Below are 18883 nucleotides of genomic sequence, written 5' to 3'. Positions count from 1 at the left end.
AACATACTATGAGCAACTCTACGGCAATAAATTTGACAATCTGGAAGAAATGGATGCATTCCTAGAAACATATAAACTACCACAACTGAACCAGGAAGAAATAGAAAGCCTGAACAGACCCATAACCAGTAAGGAGATTGAAACAGTCATTAAAAATCTCCAAACAAACAAAAGCCCAGGGCCAGATGGCTTCCCGGGGGAATTCTACCAAACATTTAAAGAAGAACTAATTCCTATTCTCCTGAAACTGTTCCAAAAAATAGAAATGGAAGGAAAACTTCCAAACTCATTTTATGAGGCCAGCATCACCTTGATCCCAAAACCAGACAAGGATCCCACCAAAAAAGAGAGCTATAGACCGATATCCTTGATGAACACAGATGCGAAAATACTCAACAAAATACTAGCCAATAGGATTCAACAGTACATTAAAAAGATTATTCACCACGACCAAGTGGGATTTATTCCAGGGCTGCAAGGTTGGTTCAACATCCGCAAATCAGTCAATGTGATACAACACATCAATAAAAGAAAGAACAAGAACCATATGATACTTTCAATAGATGCTGAAAAAGCATTTGACAAAGTACAGCATCCCTTCCTGATCAAAACTCTTCAAAGTGTAGGGATAGAGGGCACATACCTCAATATCATCAAAGCCATCTATGAAAAACCCACCGCAAATATCATTCTCAATGGAGAAAAACTGAAAGCTTTTCCACTAAGGTCAGGAACACGGCAGGGATGTCCATTATCACCACTGCTATTCAACATAGTACTAGAGGTCCTAGCCTCAGCAATCAGACAACAAAAGGAAATTAAAGGCATCCAAATTGGCAAAGAAGAAGTCAAATTATCACTCTTCGCAGATGATATGATAGTATATATAGAAAACCCAAAAGACTCCACTCCAAAACTGCTAGAACTTATACAGGAATTCAGTAAAGTGTCAGGTTATAAAATCAATGCACAGAAATCAGTTGCATTTCTCTACACCAACAGCAAGACAGAAGAAAGAGATATTAAGGAGTCAATCCCATTTACAATTGCATCCAAAACCATAAGATACCTAGGAATAAACCTAACCAAAGAGACACAGAATCTATACTCAGAAAACTATAAAGTACTCATGAAAGAAATTGAGGAAGACACAAAGAAATGGAAAAATGTTCCATGCTCCTGGATTGGAAGAATAAATATTGTGAAAATGTCTATGCTACCTAAAGCAATCTACACATTTAATGCAATTCCTACCAAAGTACCATCCATCTTTTTCAAAGAAATGGAACAAATAATGCTAAAATTTATATGGAACCAGAAAAGACCTCGAATAGCCAAAGGGATATTGAAAAAAAAAGCCAACGTTGGTGGCATCACAATTCCGGACTTCAAGCTCTATTACAAAGCTGTCATCATCAAGACAGCATGGTACTGGCACAAAAACAGACACATAGATCAATGGAATAGAATAGAGAGCCCAGAAATAGACCCTCAAATCTATGGTCAACTCATCTTCGACAAAGCAGGAAAGAATGTCCAATGGAAAAAAGACAGCCTCTTCAATAAATGGTGCTGGGAAAATTGGACAGCCACATGCAGAAAAATGAAATTGGACCATTTCCTTACACCACACACAAAAATAGACTCAAAATGGATGAAGGACCTCAATGTGCGAAAGGAATCCATCAAAATCCTTGAGGAGAACACAGGCAGCAACCTCTTCGACCTCTGCCGCAGCAACATCTTCCTAGGAACAACGCAAAAGGCAAGGGAAGCAAGGGAAAAAATGAACTATTGGGATTTCATTAAGATCAAAAGCTTTTGCACAGCAAAGGAAACAGTTAACAAAATCAAAAGACAACTGACAGAATGGGAGAAGATATTTGCAAACGACATATCAGATAAAGGACTAGTGTCCAGAATCTATAAAGAACTTAGCAAACTCAACACCCAAAGAACAAATAATCCAATCAAGAAATGGGCAGAGGACATGAACAGACATTTCTGCAAAGAAGACATCCAGATGGCCAACAGACACATGAAAAAGTGCTCCATATCACTCGGCATCAGGGAAATACAAATCAAAACCACAATGAGATATCACCTCACACCAGTCAGAATGGCTAAAATCAACAAGTCAGGAAATGACAGATGCTGGCGAGGATGTGGAGAAAGGGGAACCCTCCTACACTGTTGGTGGGAATGCAAGCTGGTGCAGCCACTCTGGAAAACAGCATGGAGGTTCCTCAGAATGTTGAAAATAGAACTGCCCTATGACCCAGCAATTGCACTATTGGGTATTTACCCTAAAGATACAAATGTAGTGATCCAAAGGGGCACATGCACCCGAATGTTTATAGCAGCAATGTCCACAATAGCCAAACTATGGAAAGAACCTAGATGTCCATCCACAGATGAATGGATCAAGAAGATGTGGTATATATACACAATGGAATACTATGCAGCCATCAAAAGAAATGAAATCTTGCCATTTGCGACAACATGGATGGAACTAGAGCGTATCATGCTTAGCGAAATAAGTCAAGCAGAGAAAGACAACTATCATATGATCTCCCTGATATGAGGAAGTGGTGATGCAACATGGAGGCTTAAGTGGGTAGGAGAAGAATCAATGAAACAAGATGGGATTGGGAGGGAGACAAACCATAAGTGACTCTTAATCTCACAGAACAAACTGAGGGCTGCTGGGGGGAGGGGGTTTGGGAGAAGGGGGTGGGATTATGGACATTGGGGAGGGTATGTGCTTTGGTGAGTGCTGTGAAGTGTGTAAACCTGGTGATTCACAGACCTGTACCCCGGGGATAAAAATATATGTTTATAAAAAAAAAAAAAAAAAAAAAAAAAAAAGAAAGGACAAGTACCCAACTTTTGTAGCAGCATGGACGGGACTGGAAGAGATTATTATGCTGAGTGAAATAAGTCAAGCAGAGAGAGTCAATTATCATATGGTTTCACTTATTTGTGGAGCATAACAAATAGCATGGAGGACATGGGGAGTTAGAGAGGAGAAGGGAGTTGGGGGAAATTGGAAGGGGAGGTGAACCATGAGAGACTATGGACTCTGAAAAACAATCTGAGGATTTTGAAGGGGTGGGGGGTGGGAGTTTGGGGTACTAGGTGGTGGGTATTATAAAGGGCACGAATTGCATGGAGCACTGGGTGTGGTGAAAAATAATGAATACTGTTATGCTGAAAATAAAAAATAAATTAAAAAAAAAAAAAAAAAAATACAAGCTAGAATAATTGAGTAGCAAAAAGTTCATGAAATATTGGAACTATAAGATGTAATATAAGAGGACCAGGATATGATACAAATATATAAACATACATTATTTGAATATATATTATGGGTATGATATAAAGAAAAAAATCACAAAATTTAATATATAGAAAACATGGCAAAAGCAAAAGCATGTCTTAAGAAAATAACTACAAAATAAAATGATTAATGATTAAAAAATGAAAATATTACAGTTTATTCACTGAATAAGAAGTTGTCAGTAAAAGAAGAATGAGTGGAGGGACACCTGGGTGGCTCAGCTGATAAATGTCAGCCTTCTGCTCAGGTCATGACCCCAGGGTCCTGGGTCAAGCCCAGCTGCTGGCTCCCTGTTCAGTGGAAAGCCTTGTTTCTATTCCCCCATCCCTCTGCCGCTCCCCTGCTTCTGTGCTCTCTCTCTCTCCTCTCCCTTAAAGAAATAAAATCTTTTTAAAAAGAGAGAGAGAAAAATGAGTGAGTCATGGAAAACTAAAAGCAAAAAAGTAAGACGGTGACATAAATCAACAGTGTCAATATTAACATTGCAAGTGAATGGCTTAAATAAGTCAGTCAAAGTGCAGATTATTAGACTGAACACAAAACAGGGTCCCCCTATGCAGTCTACAGTAGATGCACTTGATCTCAGTTACAAACAGATTAAACTCAAAGGGATGGAAAAAGTTACCTCAGGCAAACAACCATAGGAAAGCTGGTGTGAATACACTCATTATAGTAAGGGGGCACCTGGGTGACTCAGTTGTTAAGAGTCTGCCTTTGGCTCAGGTCATGGTCCACTGAGCCCTCACATTGGGCTTCCTGCTCAGTGGGAAGCCTGCTTCTCCCCCTCTCCCTCCCCCTGCTTGTGTTCCCTCTCTCACTGTGTCTCTAACAAATAAATAAAATCTTTAAAAATAAAATTAAAAATAAAAATGCTAGTAAGATAAACAGGACCATTTTGTAATGATAAAATGGTCAATTAATCAGAAAGATGAAAAAACTCTAAACATATATTCACCTAATAATTCAACACCTAACTTCTTGTAGCAAAACTGACAGAAACTGAGAAACAGACAGTATGACAATAATAGTTAAACTCAATATATCACTTTCAATAATGGATAGGACAACTATGTAGAGATCAATGAAGATAAAGAAGACTTGAGCCATACTATAAAACAACAGTGTAAGTCTGACATGTATAGAACATTCCAGCCATGAACAGAATATACATTCATTTCAAATGCACATGGAGCTTTCTAGAAGATAAGCCCTATGCTAGGCCATAAAAAACTCATTGAATTTAAAGGGGTAAAAATAATGCAAATGACACAGTGGCATGACACCAGAAATAAATAACTGGAATGAATTTGGGAAACTCACAATATGCAGAATTAACACACTTTTACATAATCAAGGGTCAAAGATGTCAAAATGGAAATCAGAAAATACTTAGAGATTAATAGAAATGAAGACAGAGCATACCAACCCCGAGGGGGTCCGACTAAAGAGTGCTGAAGAAATATATAGTTGGAACTGCCTGTATGAAAAAGAAACATCTCCACTCAATTACCTGAACTTCCACATTAAGTCAAAAGAGGAAGAGGAGCAAACGAAAGCAAAAGGAGGCAAAGGGAAAGAAAAAAATTAAAGATGAGAGCAGAAGTTAATGAAATAGAGAAAAGAGAATAAAATAACAGTATAGGAAACTAACTGAATCAAATGTGATCCTCTGAAAGATCAACCAAACTGACAAATCTTTAACTAGACTCACTAAAAAAGAGAGAGGGAAAGAGAAATGACCCACATTGCTGGGATCAGCAATGAAAGAGGTGATATTAGTACTGACCACACAGAAATCAAGAGAATTAGGAGATTATGATGCACAATTATATGCTAAAATATTAACTTGCCTCTATAAAATAGACAAAAACACAGAAAGACACAAATGACTAAAGCTGACTGAAGAAGAAATAGACCATCTGAATGTACCTATGAGGTAGAACATAGAGTCAATTGTCAAAAACTATTCCACATAAAAGCCCAGTTCCAAATGGCTTCACTTGCAAATTATACCATATGCTGAAAGAATTAATAACAATTCTTTACGAACCCTGCCGCCCCCCAAAAGAGGAGGGAACCCAAGTCATTCTATGAGGCTAAGATTATTCAGACACCAAAACATACAAAGATTATCACAAGACAAGAAAACTACAGACCAATATCTCTTATGAATGTACACACACATACACACAAAGATCTCAACAAAATGTAGCAAATCAAATCTAGCAACATATAGAGTTAAACAAACCTAATGAAATTTATTTTGGGAATGCAAGATTGGTTAAAAATCCTTACCAATCAAAGTAAAACATATATGTGGTATATATTATATATTAATATCTGGAAATATACTAGGAGAAAAACATGCTTATCTTAACAGATAGACAAGAAGCATTTGACAAAATCAGACACCTTCTCAAGATTAAAAACTCAACTACTAATATAGGGAATTTCTTCAATCTGATGAAAGGCATTTATGAAAACCCTTAGGCTAACATCTTACCTAATGGTGAAAGACTGGTTGTTTTTTCCCAAGATCAGCAACATGAAAATAATGTTCACTCACGGCTTCTATTACACATTGTGCAGGAGGGGTGCCTGGGCGGTTCAGTCAGTTAATAGTCAGCTTTTGGCTCAGGTCATGACCCCAGGATCATGGTCCCAGGGTCCTGGATTGAGCCTGCACAGGCTCCCTGCTCCGCGGGGACCTGCTTCTCCCTCTCCTTCTTCTGCCTGCACTCCCCCTGCTTGTGCTCTCTCGATCTCAAATAAATAAATAAAGTTAAATTAAATTTAAAAAGGGAAATGCCAAGTGAGGTTGTCAGGTTGGCAGCTGTGTTTCTGAAAACTGGGCACATCTCTTGATGGATTCAAGGCAAAAGATTCAATGAAGCCAAAGAATAGGGAAAGAAAGGGTTTTTTTACTCACACGTAAAGGAGAACACCAGGGATACTTCCCAAAGCAGCGTCTCCCTGTACAACACACTGGGTAAGTTTCAAGCTAAAGGTACAGATGTCATGACTCCTCTGACACAGGACACCTGAGCCTCGGTAGGAACTGCTGTCTCTACTGCTTCTGGCACCTGGATGACACCCCTGCCACTTAGGCTGGAATGTCTCTGCACAGACTTGGCACCAGACCTGGGAGCCCGCGGCTGTCACGTCCATGAGACCTGCCTCCAAGCAAGTGGAAGATATTAAAGATACCTTTGCCAGAGGAGAAATGGAAAGTACAGACTTCTAATAGTATCTACTGAAAATGAGATACTTGTGATTGGATCCTGTAGACAGTCTTCCGTTCCTGGGGTAAGGATTATGATTCCTTTATTTACCCCTCCTGGAGGACAGACAGCCGTGCTATATAGTGTTCTGGTTAGATTCTCAGAATGCCCAGGGATGTGACTGGATATCCACTGCCTGGTCTCCAGAACATTCTAGTAATCATAAAAATTTGTTGTATGCAGGAACAAGTGCAACTCTGAAAATGGGGTTTGGAGGGGGCCACATTACAGAGGAAGTGTTTGGAACAGTAAAGGAAGATGCATCATTACACAGATATAAAAAACACAATCTTCTGTCACAATCTCCTCCTGCCCCATTGACTGCAGCTGAGGAAGAATCACAACAGATTAAAATTAATGAGGCACAAACTGACATGGGTGGAGACACGCAGCGTCAAACACTACAAGGAGTAACATTTCCTATTTCTCGAGAAGCTTTTCAAACTTTGGACACATTAAGTAACAGCTCAACTATGTGCAATTGGAAATAGATATGAAAGACGAAATTATAATTTTGGCCAACACAACAAAGACAGAACAGAAACACTTGCCAAGGATTCCTAAGGATTCAGTGTGCTACCATTTCTTCTTGTGGAAACATTCCCATGAAGGAGACGGTTTGAAGTCCATAGTTTTTATTGATTCAATGCCGGGATACACATGCAGTAAAGAGAACGGATACTGTATTCTAGCTGTGAGAGCCCTCTGCCAGAAACTGTTGAAAGACAACTACAAATGGACGTCATTAGGAAGATTGAGATAGGGTGCTTGGGTGGCTCAGTCAGACAAGTGTCTGCCTTCAGATCCAGGGTCATGGGATCAAGCCCCACGTCTTGAGCCCAGTTTGGTAGGGAGCTTGTTTCTCCCTTCCCTCTGCCCTCCCCTCTGCTTGTGCATGGTCTCTCTTTCTCTCTCTCAAATAAATAAAATTTTTAAAAATGTTTTATTTATTTATTTGACAGACAGAGATCACAAGTAGACAGAGACACAGGTGGCGGGGGCGGGGGAGGAGGGGAAGCAGGCTCCCTGCTGAGCAGAGAGCCCGATGCGGGGCTCAATCCCAAGAACCTGGATCATCACCTGAGCCAAAGGCAGAGGTGAGTTACACTGAGCCACCCAGGTGCCCCTATTGGTTTTTTTGTATGAAGAAAAATGCAAGGCATGCTGGGAGATACATATTTTCTCCTCTGTGGGGCACAGCCAGGCAGCAGATGGAGGAAGCTTAATATAAAGAAAACATCTGATTTCTAAAAGAATAGGTCTTAGGAGCACGTGGGTGGCTCAGGGTCTGCCTTCAGCTCGGGTCATGATCCCAGGGTCCTGGGATTGAGTCCCACATCTAGCTCTCTGCTCTGCTGGGAGCCTGCTTCCTCCTCCTCCTCTCTCTCTCTGCCTGCCTCTCTGCCTACTTGTGCTATCTGTCAAATAAATAAATAAAATCTTAAAAAAAAATAAAAAATAAAAAATAGGAGACTCGGCTTGTTGTGTTGCTGCCGGAGAACCAGAGACGGTCCTGCTGCGGCCACAAGCCCTTCCAGCCCCCTGACAACATCTCATTTAGTAGAGCAGCCGCTGCCCCCGCACAACAACAACTGCGAGGAAGGTGAACAGCCTTTGCCCCCGCCAGCTGGCCTCAACAGTTCCTGGGTGGAGCTACCCATGAACAGCAGCAATGGCAATGATAATGGCAATGGGAAAAATGGGGGGCTAGAACATGTACCGTCCTCATCCTCTATCCACAATGGAGACATGGAGAAGATTCTTTTGGATGCACAACACGAATCAGGACAGAGTAGTTCAAGAGCCAGTTCTCACTGTGACAGCCCTTCCCCACAAGAAGATGGGCAGATTATGTTTGATGTGGAGATGCACACCAGCAGGGACCATAGCTCTCAGTCAGAAGAAGAAGTTGCAGAAGGAGAGAAAGAAGTTGATGCGTTGAAGAAAAGCGTTGACTGGGTGTCTGACTGGTCCAGTAGACCTGAAAACATTCCACCTAAGGAGTTCCACTTCAGACACCCCAAGTGCTCTGTCTCTTTAAGCATGAGGAAAAATAGGGCCATGAAGAAAGGGGCTATTTTCTCTGCAGAATTCCTTAAGGTGTTCATTCCGTCTCTCTTCCTCTCTCATGTTTTGGCTTTGGGCCTAGGCATCTATATTGGAAAGCGACTCAGCACACCTTCTCCCAGCACCTACTGAAGGAAAGAACAGCCCCAGAAAAGCGTGTGATCTGTGAAGTGGTGTATTGTCACAGTAGTTTATTTGAACTTGAGACCATTGTAAGCATGACCCAAACTGCCGCCCTATTTTTACATATCCAAGTCCCAAACACTCTCAAATCCAGTATTTTATTCAAACTCTGTTGAGGCATTTTACTAACCTCATTCCCTTTTTGGCCTGTAAGACACTTTAGAATTTCCTAACAGAGTTTACTGTTATTTAGAAATTTGCAAGGGCTTCTTTTCCGCAAATGCCACAAGTAGATTATAATTTTGTCAACAATGCTATCGTCTCCTTTTAGTGCCACCAGACTTAGACCTGCATCATTCATGGTATAAATTTTACACTTGCAAGATAACTACCATCTCTCTCTTCAAATGAGATCAGATTAGCAAATGATAGAACAGCTTTGTTGTTTTGTTTTGTTTTGTTTTTTCAAGACAAAGCAAGCTTCACTAAGCTTGAATTTATAGTTATTAAAAAAGAAAACAAACAAAAAAAAAACAAGACACAAGAAAAAAAATATCCTGGGCAATAAAAAATTATTTTAAACAATAAATAAATAAATAAATAGGTCTCAAATGGTCCTACCCACCCCCCAATACTCACCCCGGCAACTGTGACAGGCTGTAGGTCTTAGCTAATGCTATAGTGGTAATCAGTTTGCAGCATATAAATATATCAAATCAAAAGGTTGTACCCTTAAATTTGTAAAACGTTATGTCAGTTATTTCTCAATAAAACTGGAAAACAATTCTGAATCCCTGCTCTCTGAAAGTATTCCTTCATTGATTTCTCACTCCTCGTTTTCAACAACAGAGTAGAAGTTGTTTTAATTGAAACTATAAATACTTATATGGAAACATATATGTGTAGATGCATAGTCAAGGAAAATTACATATATATAATTTAATATAAAAATAAAATGTAAATTACATGTAATGAAATAAATGTTATACAATATATAATAAAATAAAATATATTTTAGGATTAAAGAAATATGAAATATAAATTATATTTATATATTATAAATAAATATATCTGTGGGAAAATAAATGTATTATGTATATACATACAGTTAGTTAGTTAGGGAGAATATTTGGCCTCATTTCATTTCAGGGAAAGCCACAGACCACAGGCCCAAGGCTGCACAGGCAGGAAAAGAACCCACCATCACACCCCAGTTCAAGGCCCAAAGAGGAACCATTGCCCCTGGTGCAGGGCACAGGTCCAGCTGTTTACACCACTGCACCCTGAGGCCAGGACTGCTGTCACTGCTGCTCCTGGAAGCTGGATGACATGACGGCCACTCATACCACCTGTGCCAAATGCACGCAGCACTGTCCTAGCATCTGTGTCACACACACATCTGAGTCAGAGTCTGGCATGTGGTCACCTGATTGGTGGAGCCTCAGACCCTGTTCCCCTGCAACTGTGCGTGACATCCCAACTCTGATCTGGATTCCTGGGGAGTGATCACCAACATCCTCGGACTTGAACTCTTCATTTGGTCTGGTCTCTGCATTCCTAGCCACAGGCCTGTGAGAGGCCACACATTCAAGTGGTTCCCAAAGTCACCCCTGCTGTAGGCAGATCCCAAGATGGCCCCAGTGTTCCCATCCTCTGGTATCATGCCCTTGTATAATAATACCCACTTTGGGAACAGAAGTTGGACATAGTGACTTGCTGGTGACACACAGAATAGAGTGAAGTCATGCAGCGAGTATCTGGAATCACCAGGACACAAGATATGAGGGGCCTGGGGTCCACAGTCTCAAGGTGGGCCGTCCAAGCCAGCCTGGGTAAGTGCAGATTTCTGGTGGAACCTCATGACAAAAGACCCTGAATTCCTTTTCCCTCTGAGGGGTTTCTTCTCTAGATCTCAACCCCCAAAACTACTGCGCTCAGACAGGTGGGGGAGGAGGAAAGGTAACCAGCAGGGATTCTCATCCTGGCTGCAGTCAACAGGGGAATTCTGTAAAAAGTACAGGAAGGGAAGAGAAGAAACACAGGCCCCCAAATGTAACAGCTGGTGAGTCCATGCACGCCCCAGGACAGCCCCAGGCTACAAAGGTGAGAGGAGAACAGTCTCCAGTCTGTGCTGCCCCTAGGGCCCAGCTCTCCCTTCCTCCAACACAGACAGGGTCCCAGGGAGCCCCCAGTCTGCCCCCTGTGTATCTGTCTCTGCTCATCTCCAGAACAGACCACCATGGCCACCCCCTCCAGGAACCTGTCCCCTCTCCATATGCATTAGTTCAGTTGTGTGCCACAGAAAACCACCTAACAGTGATTGTCCATGAGACAGCAGCTTGTGTGTGTCCCACGAGTGAGGTGAGCCATCCGGGACCATAGGGTTAGTCTGCACCATGGGGCTATCCAGACGCACTGGTGATGATGACCCTGGGAAGTTTCCTTATTAGCATGACCAGGGCACCTAAGACCATGCCTGTGGTCTGTGAGTAGGGAAGGGAAAGCAGAAAAAGTGGATGTTCCCCTCTTTTTATTTTTTTAATTTTTTATTTTTTATAAACATATATTTTTATCCCCAGGGGTACAGGTCTGTGAATCACCAGGTTTACACACTTCATAGCACTCACCAAAGCACATACCCTCCCCAATGTCCATAACCCCACCCCTTTTCTCCCAACCCCCCTCCCCCCAGCAACCCTCAGTTTGTTTTGTGAGATTAAGAGTCACTTATGGTTTGTCTCCCTCCCAATCCCATTTTGGTTCATTGATTCTTCTCCTACCCACTTAAGCCCCCATGTTGCATCACCACTTCCTCATATCAGGGAGATCATATGATAGTTGTCTTTTTCTGCTTGACTTATTTCGCTAAGCATGATATGCTCTAGTTCCGGATGTTCCCCTCTTTTTGGGACAAAACGTGCTACCACATTCTGCGTCCCCATAACGGTCAGAATATAGTCACACAGACAAAAGTAGCCTCCTGGGAGGCTGGTGAATGAGGCTGTCTTTAATCTGAGGGAACATGTACTCCATGAAATTGTGTCACTGTGGAATAAGGATGATTTTTGCGTTGCTTAAATTTTAAAAAATCACCTGTGGCAAAATTGTCATTACCAATATCTAATATCAATATCTAATCCTGAATGAGTTTTTTATGTAAAAACTGGTCTCTTCTCAGAATATTTTGTTAATTGAGAACAAAGTTAGGGGTAGATTATTTGGTAAAATGCCACCTCCTAAAATGGAAATCTCTCCTATAATAATACTGTGGAATCTGTTAACAGCTCTTATGTGCCAGGAGAGAGTTTGGAAGAATTATAGAGGTGATAGAGGAGGAAATTTACTTTTCACTGTATACTCTTTTGTGTTATATAAATTTTTTCAACCTTGTGCATGTATCAGTCTGTTGAAATAAATTCTGAATTGCCCAAGAAACCTCACCTCTATTTAGCAGACACATAATATGCAGTAGCAGATGTCAGGCTCTCTGTTAGGCTCAGTGAGAGAAACATGAAGGAATTCAGAGTGGAGCGAAGAACCTGGTAAATGTAACTATCCTGATGAAGTTTACGGAAACAGCCTCCACACAGAAACTAACTGAGTGCCTACTGTGAGCCAGGTGTTGTATTACATGCTTGGGACAGGAAGAAAATACAGGTACACACCTTTGTGACCTACCTGTCTCATGCTTATGAGGTTCTATACCAACTCCTGACTCTCCGGGAACCGTACTACTGTCTTGTCCCTGTGTGGGAAGGACCTGAGACTTGGAAAGAGAACCTTTGTCCATCTGGCCCAAAAGTTATTGGGAAGATTTAATTAGAGAATAGTGACTTTCTAATGTAACTGACTCATCAATACAAGAGAAAGCCACTAACAAATCATCTGGATGAAGGGAAAGAAACTGACAGAGTGGAATCACAAGAAATGTCTTGGTGGAATCCCGTCTGAGGCAGACTGGCAGAAATAGTGGGAGACCAGGATTAGCCAGGCAGCACGATGCAGGAAAGAAACACAATGGTTGAGTGTAGTGATGGTGCTTTCCTAGAGAAGTAGAAGGTCTGACAAATGAGGGGGGAACTATTCAGAGAGGATGACCTCTCAGGTTCCACAAAGTTGAGACACACATTGCCAAATACAGCGTGTATCTTGTAAGCCAAGACCCTGCTTGGATAACACAACTCAGCCTGCAGGTCCTCTATAGCATGGGACCCAGAGTGATAACTATGTTGCTCAGTGACTGTGCAGGGCAACAGCCTGGTAAGTACAGATCTATGAACACATCCAGTGTGTGAACACATCCAGTGCAGAGACCTTGCTACCCTCCATTCCTTCCACCTGTCACCTGGAACATCCCTGTTCAGATTCTATAAAAAGGCCCAGTGTCCCCACCTCCTGGTCCAAATGGCCTTGTGAAATCTCCTCCTACTGAGTATGGGCAGGACCTAGAATATCTTTTTAACCAATAAAATGTGTCAGTGGTGACCTTGGAATATATATGATCATAACTTCCATTTCTCCTGCTGAGTTTCTACAGTCTTCCCCCCCTTGCAAGCTTTGCTGAAGCAAGCAGCTGTGTTGGAAAGACCAGAAACTGAGGTCAGCCTGCTGCCTACATCCAGCAAGATGCTGAGGCCCCCAGTCCACCAGCCCATAAGGAACTACTCAGTCCTCCCCAGAGGGCAGCTCTCCCCTTTTTTGAAGACACACATTCCATTTTCTCTTTCCAACATGAATGTCAAGTTCTTACCAACCTACATGCCTTCCTCTCACTCTCTCTGGAAAGGCCCATGAGGGAGCTACTGTCAGGGTATCAGGAAGTGCCACCTTCATGTCACTTCTCACCTTGGAAAGCAGGCCTCACCAGGAAGTCAACTGGAAGAAGACAAGTTAGAGGCAGCAGGATTGGAAGGTCATGAGTGCTCACCCCAATGTCTCTCAGGCTCACTCAGGCTGTGTTTTCAGACTGTCAACAAAACAGTAAGTGGACTCTGCCCACCCACAGCTGGTGTCCCCACTTCTGCATGCTGGACAGCCCACCTCACACCCCAGATGCAGACTCCACTGATTCCCTACAGCCCAGATGTGCCCTCCCTCCCCTCCACCTCCAGAAAACACACTCATCTGCCAACATACAACCAGCTCTCCTGTCCCCTCAAACCCCATGGATTCCCTTACAGGGACAGTGAGAAATGCATACACCTGACAAGACTCAGTGCTGGAGAAGGAGAAGCTGTCAGAGACATAGAAGGTGGTGACCCTTACTGAGGCCAGTGAACAGTGTCCAGGGGTCAAAAAAAATGGTGGGCACTTGGACTCAGCACCTGACCATTAACATTAGAGTCATGGCTCAGCCAGTTGACTCAGTTAACCTCATAGTGACCTTGGTTTCCTTGCCTATAAATGGAGTTGATACCTTTCCCTATTTCACAGGGTTATTAGGACATTTTAAATGATTCAATTCATACAAAACCCTTAAAACTGTGTCTGATGCTTTTCTCAAGCAGAACCCTGGGGAGGAAGCAAGTCCCACCAATATAGCTCCTGTTCTCTTCTTCCTACCATGACATGTACCAGTTCACCCCCTCACTCATCACCCTGAGCCCCTCTCACTTTCTCACCTGCTGCAGATGGAATTTGTAACCCATGGGTGGGGGTGGGGGTGGGGTGGGGCAACCATGAACTGGCCAGGGTAGACGCAAGGATGAGGAATTCTCAGAGCAGAGAGTGCACGCGCACACATAAACACAGGCATGCGTATACACACGAACACTCATACATGCTTGCACGTGCTCACTCACACACATATATACAAACCTCCACACAAATTTCTGTACACATTTCTACAGGATTGTGGACCTGCCCCCCCAGACAGACATATGTACATGACACACTTGCATCACATTTCCTACTTTATTTGGAGTCTGGCTTACTCTTCTTTCCTCTTTCTAAGAAATCTAGGTTCTGATGGCAGTTGTGCATTGACTGATGAATTAATAAAGAAGAGGTGGTGGACAGATAAATAGACAGACACAATGGAATATTACTCATCCATCAGAAAGAAAGAAAGCCTTTTGCAATGACCTAGATGGAACCAGAAGCTATTATACAAATTGAATTAAGTCATTCAGAGAAAGATAAATACCATTTGATTTCATTCATATGTGGAATTTAAGAAACAAAACAGATGAATGTAGGGGAAGGGAAGAAAAAAAGAAAATAAAATAAAAACAGAGATGGAGGTAAACTATAAGAGAATCTTAATGAGGCTTGCTGAAAGGGAGGTGAGTCAGGGGAAGGGATAATTGGGTGATGAGCAGGAGGGTACATGATGTTAGGAGCACTGGGTGTTATATGCAACTGATTAATTGCTAAATTCTACCTCCAAACCTAATAATAAAGTATATATTAACTAAATTGAATTTAAATACAAAACAGGGGCTCCTGGGTGGCTCAGTTAGTTAAGCAACTGCCTTCTGCTCAGGTCATGATCCTGGAGTTTGGGATCAAGTCCCACATGAGGCTCTCTGATCGCCAGAGAGTCTGTTTCTCCCACTGTCCTCTCTCCTCTCATGCTCTTGCTCTCTCTCTCTCTCTTTCTCTCTCTCAAATAAATAAATAAAATCTTAAAAAAATACAAAACATTTTTTAAAATTTAGGATCTTGAGGGAAAAGGACCTGAGAATTTTTTTTTACCACCACCAAGTGACCCCCTCCCCAGAACTCTGGTGCACTCTGGATCTCCTGCATGCCTGTTCCTGGAACCCTCCTACAGGAGCGGGAGATGTGACCTTAGATCGAGATCCTGGAATCCAGAGGCAGCCTGTATATTGCCCCAGGTGGTGTTGGGGCTCTGGGGTACAGCAGGTCTTGAGCCTCGGACTTTCTCCTAGCCTGCCCTCCCACCAGCCAGGGAAACCCCCATGCCCTAGCCTGCCCTCCTACCAGACAGGGAAACCCCCTTGCCCCCACCACACCCCCAGCCTTGCTGCACAGCAACATGCCTCCATATCTCTTCCAGAATAAACAGGAACAAGGGTTTCAGTTGAACCCTGGGGGTGAGACAGGCAGATCAGAATGAGGAAACTAGATCTCCTCACCCCCGAGTTCTTGTTGTTCTAGAACACAACTCTAGCAACTATAGTTCCAACAGTCTAAATCTCTGCTAAAACAACCCCAATGATGAGAATATGAAGGAGAACCTAGCCAGCAGATGCCCCCTTGAGGACCATGGTGGGCTGGGCAAATGGATCAGAGGTGAAAAGGAAAACTGAGGGGTGCCCCTGTGCCCTGACTCTGCTGGAAGTCTCTAGAAGGTTCCTGAATCCCTGATATCGGGCTCCACTCCTCATACCCCACCCCTCTGTCTCATGGTGATGGGCTCAGGCAGCCCCTCATGCTGCACACAGCCTGTGTATCTCTCTTGTTCTCCAGAAGGTAGCACAATGGCTGTCCATATCTGGATGTTTCCATCCCCTTCTGCCTTGTACTAGATCTGGTGCTCCCTGGCCCATTGCCAGGTCACAGTCATCTCTACAGGGCAGGAGTCCAGGGCACACAGCCCCTCAGGGTGACCCCACAGTCAGGGGTTTGGGTTGGGTCACATGTGCTCTGGGAGGCTTTGTGGAAGAGCAAACAGGGAGCGCTAAGGCAAGGCTTTCTAGAAAAGCATTGACTCCACAGACCAAGATGGAATACCTGCTGAGGGTCTGGCTGCCTGCCAAGGTGAGGCAGGGAGTGTTCCCTTTTAGGGGGCAGAAGGAACCAGCAGTAGCCAGGCCTGCACCCAAGACAAGAGGGAGGGAACCACCTCTGACATTTTCCTCCAAGGGAAGAACCTTTTCAGAGACTCTCCATCTGCTTATGAAGCTTATAACTCAGTATCTCTAGCTCAGTATTGATAGGTCCTCACAGCTACTGTGTCTCTAGTGGGAAAGAGCCTGAAGAGTGAGAAACCTCCATGAGCCTCAGAGGTACTGCCGTGCTCTCCCACGAGAACATTCCCCATTGTGGGCCTAAGAAGAGTGTGTGCCATGCCACTTCCCAGGGGACTCAGCGCATCTGCTGTCAGCGCATGGCCCCCCATCCCACACTAGATGTCCCCCACCCCTGTGTGTGAGTAGCTCTGGAGAGAGGGCAGCCCCAGGCTGGGCTGGGCAGAGCTGCAGGGCTGGGCTGTGGGGAGTCCTTACCAGTGTGGCTCATGTTCTTTTCCCAAACCCCAAGTGTCTCTGCAGTGACAGGAAACACAGCTTCTCGAGTCCATCTCGTCCCTCCATGAAGTGCCCACTGGCCTCCTATCTCTGATAAGACTACCATGGATGACAGTTATCCTAGTCATCCTGTCACCGATCCAGGGTCCCGTTATCCTCCTGGAGCTCCCAGCCATGGTGACCTACAGGGTGGGAGGCCTGCCCACCTTCTCTCCAGTGCCAGGCAGTGTCAGCCAGGACAGAGCACATCTCCAGAGCCCCCCAGCATTTGTCCTTGCGCCCCACCCCCACCAGCTTCTCTGTAGGGAACATTCACTGTCTAGACTGTGCTAGTGTGACATAGTAAGAAGGACATACTTGGTCTTCCTCCTCCTGTGCAGCTCTTAACACCTCTGTAACGGCCTGAGTGATGGGAGTCATAGGAGCACCTCTTCCTAGATTTTGTTCCCAGATCCTAAAAAAGTTCTGGACAGATCCTGGTCCCATCCTTACACACTGTACCAAACCTCACTGCATATCGTCTCTCTCCTCTGAAGCTGTGAGCCCTGAGAAGGCAGGAGTGAAACAGAACCTGGGGCCTGAAACAGAACCCTATCTGGTAAACTGTGGAATTCACGCTCCTGTATGGGAAAGTCTGAGCCCTAATCGTGCCTCTCACTGGTTTATGCCTGGATCCCACATGCAAGGCCCTCCACTAACTATTTCATATTCTAAAACCTCCAGACATTAACTAGAAATGATTAACTACACCTATGTCCTGTCCTCCATGTGTCCAATGTCACCCACACCTTGCCCAGCCTAACTGCTGACTGCTTGGCGCCTCAACCACCCCACCCATCGACCCAGATCGTACACACACATCAGGGTCTACACAGAGTTCCAGCTTATTCATGAACCTTCCCCGACTACTGGGGGTCTGGCCTATGATCCCTGCTTAAACCATGTGTCTGCTTCTCGTGTGACATCTAAGGAGGCGTCTGTCTTCAGTAGCTCTCAGTCTGCCTCACACCCTCAGTCACGTGCTCTTAGAAGTGTGGGCGCATCCCCATCTTTACTGTAGGCTCTGTGAGGACAAACATTAGCTTATGCCTTCTGGTTTCCCAACTGCAGGGACCTAAACTGTGTCCATGACCCACGGAGTTCGGTTAGTTAACTACTTAATGACACAAGGACCCACCCCCTGAGCAGAATGTCCCCCCCCTTCACTCTCATGTGACAGCTTGTGCATACCTTCTTGCCCCAGCCTGACACAGGGCAGGGGGCACCAGACAAGAGGGTCTCATGCCCTTGGGGTGAGGGGTGTGCTCTACTCTCTCTGCTTTCTCCCAGGTCCCAAGCTGCTGGCTGTCATGGGGTTTGGCGGTAGGATCGCTGCACATTCCTCAGGTTTTGGGCTTCCTCTTCATCTGGCTCATGCAGATCTTGGTCTCATCATCTGAAGAACTTGGCTCCTGTGTGCACCACTGGACTCCAGACTCTGTCTCCCTCTCCTCAGGGTCATGGCAGAGGAAGGTGGCCAGTCCATGGAGCCCAAGGCAGGAAATGCTGCTCCTGGAGCAGCTCTGACCCCGCTGAGGGGGATACTGCAGAGAGCGCTGTCCTGAAGGAGGAAACAGGGGGCTTTGGAGGAGGATCCAGGATTCCCTGAGTGAGGACCTAGTGATGCAGGCGTGGGGAATGTGTGTGTATCTGTGTATGGGTGTGTGTATGTCTCTGTGTGTGTTTGTGTACACACATGTGTTGTGTGACAGGGGAGACAAGGCACACAACATAACACAATGGGAGACAACGACATAACATCCCTCCCTGTCTCCCACCCCCTGTGACAGTCATATTTCAATCCCACACCCATGGTGCCC

At 44.1% G+C, this 18883-nt stretch overlaps 1 long non-coding RNA gene and 1 pseudogene across 2 annotated transcripts in view; both read left to right on the top strand.

The window, feature by feature from the left end:
• The window catches only part of LOC309865906, a 76008-nt gene extending 66596 nt beyond the window's left edge, over nucleotides 1-9412 (top strand). Inside the window, exon 2 of the long non-coding RNA XR_014312314.1 lies at nucleotides 9105-9412. This is a non-coding gene — a long non-coding RNA (uncharacterized lncRNA). The remainder of the gene's footprint in view (nucleotides 1-9104) is intronic.
• On the top strand, nucleotides 8187-8931 carry LOC309865887 (BCL2/adenovirus E1B 19 kDa protein-interacting protein 3-like pseudogene; annotated as a pseudogene). The gene has a single exon. The product of its transcript is annotated as a BCL2/adenovirus E1B 19 kDa protein-interacting protein 3-like pseudogene (transcript).
• Nucleotides 9413-18883: the final 9471 nt, after the last annotated feature.

This window comes from Mustela nivalis (genome assembly GCF_964662115.1).
Source record: "Mustela nivalis genome assembly, chromosome: 5".
NCBI classification, from domain to species: Eukaryota; Metazoa; Chordata; class Mammalia; order Carnivora; family Mustelidae; genus Mustela; species Mustela nivalis.
Note: the sequence above shows the minus strand (reverse complement) of the source record. Positions and strands in the feature narration are given on the sequence as shown.